Source organism: Callorhinus ursinus, unplaced genomic scaffold, assembly GCF_003265705.2.
Source record: "Callorhinus ursinus isolate GAN/ISIS: 27379988/994484 unplaced genomic scaffold, GSC_fseal_2.0 scaffold21, whole genome shotgun sequence".
Classification (NCBI taxonomy): Eukaryota; Metazoa; Chordata; class Mammalia; order Carnivora; family Otariidae; genus Callorhinus; species Callorhinus ursinus.
The window spans coordinates 11841298-11849165 of NW_027397083.1; the positions used below are offsets into that span (position 1 = coordinate 11841298).

The 7868-nt window shown below is 35.1% G+C and overlaps 1 pseudogene; it reads right to left on the reverse strand.

The window, feature by feature from the left end:
- Positions 1-4536: 4536 nt before the first annotated feature.
- Positions 4537-5083, reverse strand: LOC112829801 (actin-related protein 2/3 complex subunit 3 pseudogene; annotated as a pseudogene).
- Positions 5084-7868: the final 2785 nt, after the last annotated feature.

The window sequence follows — 7868 nt, forward strand, 5'->3', positions numbered from 1 at the left end:
AAAAAAGATAAGATTAAAAAGATAAAATACAGCATATTAGAAATTTTAAGAGTTTATTTGAGCACAAGTCTATTGAAATTGGGCAGTGCCAAACTGGAAGTGGTTAGGAGCGCTTCCACCTACATGGAGCCTGGGGAAAGACTTAATTAAAAAAAAAAAAATGCAAAGAAGGGAAATATTTGATTGGCTATCTCTTAAAGACTAGTTGACTATTTGTGATTGGTTATCCTTAATGTTTTGATTTTACAACCTTGAGGCATTTACAGACTTACATTTTGGTTTGCTTATATAAAGCACCACCTCAGTCTAATGGATTCCTTGTTTAATTAATTTAACACTGCACTCTATACTTTTTGGAATCAGATTGACTAAGAGGAGGCTGTAAAGCAACTAAAAGCATTTATCTGGGGTGTGAGGGACGCAATCTAGGAAGGACATAGTTGAATGAAATTCAAAGGCAAAACCACAAGGTTACATAACTGGGATAACAATCATGAGTGGTGCTGACAGAGTTAAATGATCTGATATAGGATTGGCTATTCAGCTAACCTGTGCTATCTTGATTTTGGTCCAAAGTAGAAGGATGTATTCAGGAGGTGGGCAAGGTGCGATTGGCAAGTTGCAACTGACAAAAGTCAGGAGCTCATGGTGTTCCAAGAATTGAAACAGGAGATGTGCTTAGGCCCTGCTTCCTCAATATCCTTTGACCCTATTTGAAGGACATTCTTAGTGATGCCTGCTTCAATTTTGGAATTTCCTTTCACAGAGAATGCATAAGATTACATTTTAGAGCTGCTCTATTCCAGTCCTCTCATGATTTAGATGGCAAATGAATCCAATACAAATATTCAAAGCTCTTGAGCCATTTTTCAAAATCCTCTGTGATGGTATTGGATTTCTATAGCCCCTCTGTTGGAAGCAGTACTCTTTTAGGATTTTTCAGGGAACTAAAATGGAAACTTATGGTAACTTGGCACAAACTACATGCAACACTTCCTGAAATTCATGTTTTGGTCTGTTTAATGAGCCTTTAACACATTATATATGTGATACACCCAGATATGTGTGACTAGACAGGCATCATTCATAGAGGAATAATTTATATAAGAAAAACATGCAAAACAGAGACTTGGTATATAATGTTCAATTACAGTATACTCTGGAGAGTTGTATAGAAGTATACAACATACTTACATAATGGCTGAGATTTTGTTTACTCTTCCAAAGCAATGAGATTTTGCCTTAGAGATTAAGTACTCAAACTATTCACTAGGCAATTGTATCAATTTTCAGAAACATTATTTGAGGTCTAAAGTTGATCTTTAAGCTTTCCAGCTAAACTCTCACCTCAACTTCTCCCCCTACCAGCCATCCAGGGATCCTTAATATAGTGAATTCATTGTTCTGTTACAGATCACCCAATCAGAAAGTAATATGAGAGAGCATTCAGATCTGAGAAATAATTTTATGTGTGTAGACTTTTTGGGAGGAGATAAGGGTTGCAAAGTAAAGGAACTGCTGCAATATTAAGGTAAATATAATTGTTTATATTTTTTCACAGGAGGGAATGGAAGCGTTGAATCACTATATTATATACCTGAAAATAACATAACACTGTATGTTAACTACACTAGAATTGAAATTAAAAACTTAATAAAATTAAATGCTTTTTTTTTTTAAACTTTTTGATGTGGTAAATTACATTAATTGATTTTTTAATGTGAAACCTGCCTTCCAAACCTGGAATTACCAACTTGGTTGTGGTATATAATTATTTCTCTGTATTATTGGAGTTGATATAGATATTTGTTGCGAATTTATGCAACTATGTTTAGTAGAGATATTGGTCTTTGGATTTTTTCTTTTGAAATTTTCTTTTTATCTGATTTTGGATTAGGGTAATGCTGGCCTCATAAGAACAAGGTAAGATGTGTTTCTGCTGCTTCTATCTTCTTGAACAAAGTTTGGACAATTAGGATGATTTCTTATTTAAATATTTAGTGGAATTTGCCAGTCAAACCATCTGTGCTTTGTACTTTCCTTATTGGAAGGTTATTAATTTTTTTTCAATTACTATAATAGATATAGGATCTTTCTGGTTATCTATTTTCCCTTATTTGAGTTTTGGTAGTTTGTGTCCTTCAAGAATTGTTCCTTTTCAAATAAATTACAAATGTGTGGGTATATATTTGTAGAAAACATTCCTTTATTATTGTTTTAATGTCTGCAGGGTCATTAGTGATGACCTCTTCTCATTTGTGATAATCTGTGTTTTGTCTTTTTTTCTTCTCTCTCCTGACTTTCTCTCTGTCTCTCTCTTCTCCTTTTCCCAATTGGTTAACTTGAGTACAGCTATATCAATGTTATTGATCGTCTCTAAGAACTAGCTTGAGATTTTGTTGATTTTCTCTATGGTTGTCTTGTTTTAAATTTCATTGATTTCTCCTTTAATTTCAGTATCTTGTTCTTCCTACTTACTTTCAGCTTAAATTGCTCTTCTTTTTCTACTTTCCTGTGATGAAAACTTAGGTTATTGATATATATATTTCATCTTTATTTTCTTAAGTATTCATTTAAAGGAACAGATTTCCCTCTAAACAATGCTTTTGCTTCATTCCACAGATTCTGATAAGTTGTGTATTCATTTTCATTTAGTTCAAAATATACTTTTTAAATTCCTATTGAGACTTCTTCTTTGATCCTTGGGTTACTTAGAAATGTATCATTTAATTTCCATATATTTGTGTATATCCTGGCAGTCTTTCTCTTCTTATTTTCTAGTTTAATTCCATTGTGGTCAGAGAATACACCTTGTATGATTTCTTTCTTTTTTAAAGATTTTTATTTATTTATTCATAAGAGACAGAGAGACACAGAGAGAGAGGCAGAGGGAGAAGCAGGCTCCCAAGGAGCAGGGAGCCTGATGTGGGACTCAATCCCAGGACTCTGGGATGATGACCTGAGGTGAACGCAGACGCTTAGCTGACTGAGCCACCCAGGCGCCCCCTTGTATGATTTCTATTTGTATCTGTTTCCTAGAACTGCTATAACAAAGTACCACAAATGGAACGGCTTAAAAAAACAAAAAATTATTCATTCACATTTTAGGACGTTAGAAGGTCAAAGTCAGCCATGCTCCCTCTGAAGACTCAAGGGGAGGAGCAAGCCTTCCTTAGATATCCCAGCCTCCAGTAGCCCCTGGTGTCCCTTGGCTTGTGGTTAACATGATTCCCACCTCTGCCTTCATCTCCACTTGGCTGTTTACTCCCTCGATGTCTCTATCTTGTTCCCTTCTTACAAGCGCACCAGTGAGATTAGATTAGGGCTCACTCTAGTGTCCTCACCTTGACTGTATCTGCAAATCCCTATTTCAAATTCAGGGTGAGAGCTTCATCATATCTTTTCAACCCTTAACATTATTCTTTTAAATGCATTAAGGGTATGACCCTTAATGGGAGAGGGTCATTGTAGTCATGTGTAGGTCACGTGTAGCAAAATACACATGCTTCTTAAATTCATATGGAACATTCATCAAAACAGACGTTCCATATGAATTTAAGAAGCATGTGTATTTTGCTACAGTTGGAAGGAGTATTGTATAAATGACAATTAGATCAATTTAATTGATAGCTCTGTTCAGGTAATTTATATCTTTATCAATTTTCTGACTACATGATATATTAATTACTAACATAGTGGATTTTGTGTCTCTATAATAGTAGATTTGTCTATATTTCCTTTCAGGTCTGTCAGTTTTTGCCGCCTGTGTTTTGGTGCTTTCTTGTTAGGTATGTACACATGGAAGATTTCTGTGTTATCTTGGAGAATTGACTCCTTTATCATTACACAGTGTCCCTCTTTATCCCTGATAACCTTTCTTGTTCTCAAGTCTGTTTTGTCTGAAATTAAAAAGGCTATTCCAGATATTATTATTTATTATTATTATTAGTTGTAGCATGGTATGTCTTCCTCCATCTCCTTACTTTTAGCCCAGGTCAGTCTTTATATTTATAGGGTATTTCTTGCAGACAAAATAGCGTTGGGTACTATTTTCTAATCTGCTCTGATGATTCCTATCTTTTAATTGGTGTATTTAGTCAAGTCACATTTAAATTGAGTATTGATATAGTTGGATTACTCTCTCTCATGTTTATAATGTTTTATACTCATTGATTTTGGGTTTTTTCTTATAACTTTATTGTTCCTTTTCTCCTGTCTTTATCTGTTTTTAATTGAACATTTTGATTTCATTTTATCTCTCCCTTAAAGTATAAATTATATTTCTTGTTTTAAAGTTATAATTTCTTTATTATCACTTACTGTTACTAAGCACCAGCTTCAAACTGCAGAACATTTAAAATCACACTTTGACAACCCATTCTTCCCTCCCCAACCCAAATTCTTGATCAAGAGTTCTTTAAGTGAGACATGCTCTCTTCTATATAAAACTGTATCGGAATATAGGGAAAGAACTGTGTGCATCTTGCTGTAAAATGCTGCCCATGGCTGTGGAAACAGTGTCTGCCCAGGCTCCTTTTACTGTCCAAGTCCTGAGGCCCTCTTGTTCATGAATTGTCTCTTCACAAAGCAAATCCAGCACTTGCTGGGTTTATCATTCTGAGGGTGAAAAACTTTCCCACAAAGTCAGTCCAGTCTCTTGTCTCAGCTGCTGCTCATCACCTCATCTTCTTGTTTGCAGGTTTAGTATAAATTGCATTAAGGGAAAACCAGGCTCTCCAGGAATGGGAAAATTAGATTCCCTGTATATACATTTCTTTCTCACTTTGTCTTTTGGAATTGCACTTTTGGAGGTTTTTTGTTTTTGTTTTTGATTTTTTTTTTTTTTTAGGTACTCGGAAATGTAGAGAGTTATATATATCAAGGTTCTATCAGCTTCATTCTTAATCTCATAGTTTTTGAAGAGGACATTGGCCTTGAAGTAGTAGATGGCCTCATCTACAATATCTGTATCTTTTGTCTCTCTAGGCGCAGGTCCTTTGAACCTACCTGTGTTAGGCAACAGTGCCATGTTTCCAATGAGTTTGGTGTCAGGGTTCATGAGAGAAGGGTGGTGAGCTGGCATTTTGGACCCAGCGGGGTTTCAACCTAGTTGAGCAGGTTGGGGTTAGAGCATGGTCCAGAGGGGGTAAGGGTGGGGGGATAGGCAGAAGTCTAAATTATATTTCTTTAAAAATAGTTTTAGTGGTAATCCTATAGCATGTATTATATATTTTAACTAATTTAGCAACACTTTCACATGTATTGCTTCATATGTAGTACATAACAGTATTCTAAAATTTTCCTTCCCATCCCCTTTGGCAAAGTTGTCATTCATTCTCTTTATCCACATGCTGTAATCACCCAATACCTTGCTTTTATTATTACATGAAACATAAAGTTATCTTTTTAAAATATACTGAAGAATAGTTTATACACAATAATTTGCATCTTTTTAAATTACATAATTCTATATATTTTGACAGTTTTATACACCTAGGAAATCACTACTGCAAATACAAAATGTCTGTCAACTCTAATATTCCTGTGTTTCTTTGTAGTCCAGCTTTCACTCCACCCTTGGTCTTTAAGCAACTATGAATCTGCTTTATACCATGATTTTTAAATTTGTTATAAATAAAATTATACATTTATTTTCTGATTGTGTGCATGTGCATATTTATGTCTGTATGATTTCTTCCATCAACTTAATGATTTTGAGAATCAAATATGGTACATATATTAGTAACTTATTTTTTTTGCTTTATTGTCCAATAGTATTTGATCATATGGATATATCATATTTTGTGTAAAACATTTACTTGTTGATGGACATCAGTATTGTTTCCCGTTTTTGCTATCACAAATACAATTGCTATTGACATTCATATAAGTTCTCTGTTTGGACAAATGTTTCTATTTCTTAAGCAAATACCTAGGATTACAATGGTTTGGTTATGAAAAGTATATCATAAATTTTTATGAAACTGACAGTTTTCCAAAGTGATTGTTCCATTTTTCATTCCCATACATAATCTAGGCAAGATCCATTTGCCCCACATCCTTACCAACATTCTATATGACCAATCTTTTAATTTTAGCCATTATAATGGGCAGGCAATGGTATCTCATCTTGCTTTTAATTTGCATTGCTTAATGACTAATGATGTGCAATTTTTTGTATATATTTTTATTTAGTATATTTGAATTTTCTCTTAGTTACCTCTGCAGATTCCTGATTAATGTATCATATATGTTAACTAATAAATCTAGGTTTTACTCACACATACACATACATAAACATATATCCCAAAATCATTACTTAAATTATTTTTAAAGCATATCATGTCAGATAATCATAATTATTTACCTACAACAGGAGGTCAGGGACTATAGATACCTATCTTAGTGAAGTTCTTTGACTTTGCATCAGTTCTACTCAACTCAAATCCTAAAACAGTTAACAGAATGCAGAGGATAAGCCATGCATTCTACTAAGAAGAATGTCAGTAATCGTAATACTGTGGACTGAATGTTTGTGTCCCGCACAAATTCCTGTGTTGAAATCTAATCCCCGGTGTAATGATATTTGGAGGCGGGGTCTTTGGGAGGTGATTAGATCTGAGGGTGGAACACTCAAATGAGATTAGTGCCCCTATAAAAGAGACTCTAAAGAGCTCCCTCTCCCTTTCTGCCTAGTGAGGACTCAGTGATGAGACAGGGGTCTAGAAACCACGAAGCAGGATCCCACCAGATACCAAATCTGCCAGCACCTTGATCATGTACTTCCCAGACTCCACAAATGTGAGAAATAAGTGTTTGTTGTTTATAAATCACCCAGGTTATGGTATTTTGATATAGCAGCTAAAGAGGACTAAAACACATAATTTATAACAAACCTTTCTTCTTAAGAATTTAAAAGGCATATCCAACTAAAGTCACCACAGGAAGTTCAAACTAAAACCCAGACTTTCTGCATTTCCAATCTCCTTAGTTTTCCTTGTGGAAATATCACTGGCTAACTAAAAAGGATATGATAAGATCAACCATTACTACCACCTCCTTTGCTCTTATGTCATTAATGGATACTGTGTCATCTTTAGGGTGATTCACTCAGAGAGAGCACTCAAAGCCCTCTCAAAATATCTAGCAAACTGTGGTTCATAAACTGAAAATTTTGCTTCAAAACTGATTCTATGGGCATAAACAATGGGTGTGTGCAAGGACAGCCCCCGGGACTGAGGAGCCAGTTAACTGACTTCAATAAATCCACTGAAGGGGGCAGCAAATGAGAGGATATAAAGCTTTAAAAGGGTGATTTAATCAGAGAAAAAAGGGGGCCTAGATATAATAATGAATATATGTTCAGAAAGGAATTGTCTCATTCTAGTTTTATTGAAACCCCAAATTCTATGCATTTAGATTGAGTAACTGTGATTATTTTGTCAAGGTTGAATTTGATAGAGATAAGTTTATGTCTCCTGCCCTCTGACGACCCAGTTAAAATAATATAAGTGGAGCTCTTTGGGCTAACCATTTAGGAATTTTCTCTGAATTAAGGAAGGTTGTTTCAGAAATCTTTGCAGCTTTGCTTTAATTTTCATATTTTCTTACCCATTGTGTGTGCCTTAATTCTGTCATTCCCAGGTTATGCTCAAAGGTCTTCAGAGTTAAGATAGATCTTGGGTTTAACTGTCAACAAAAGTACCTGGTTTAAAAAAAAAATGTAGATTCAAGGTGCCTGGGTCGCTCAGTTGGTTAAGCGTCTGCCTTTGGGTCAGGTCATGATTCCAGAGTCCTGGGATCAAGTTCCGTATCGGGCTCCCTGCTTGGCAGGGAACCTACTTCTCCCTCTCCTCCCCACTTGTGCT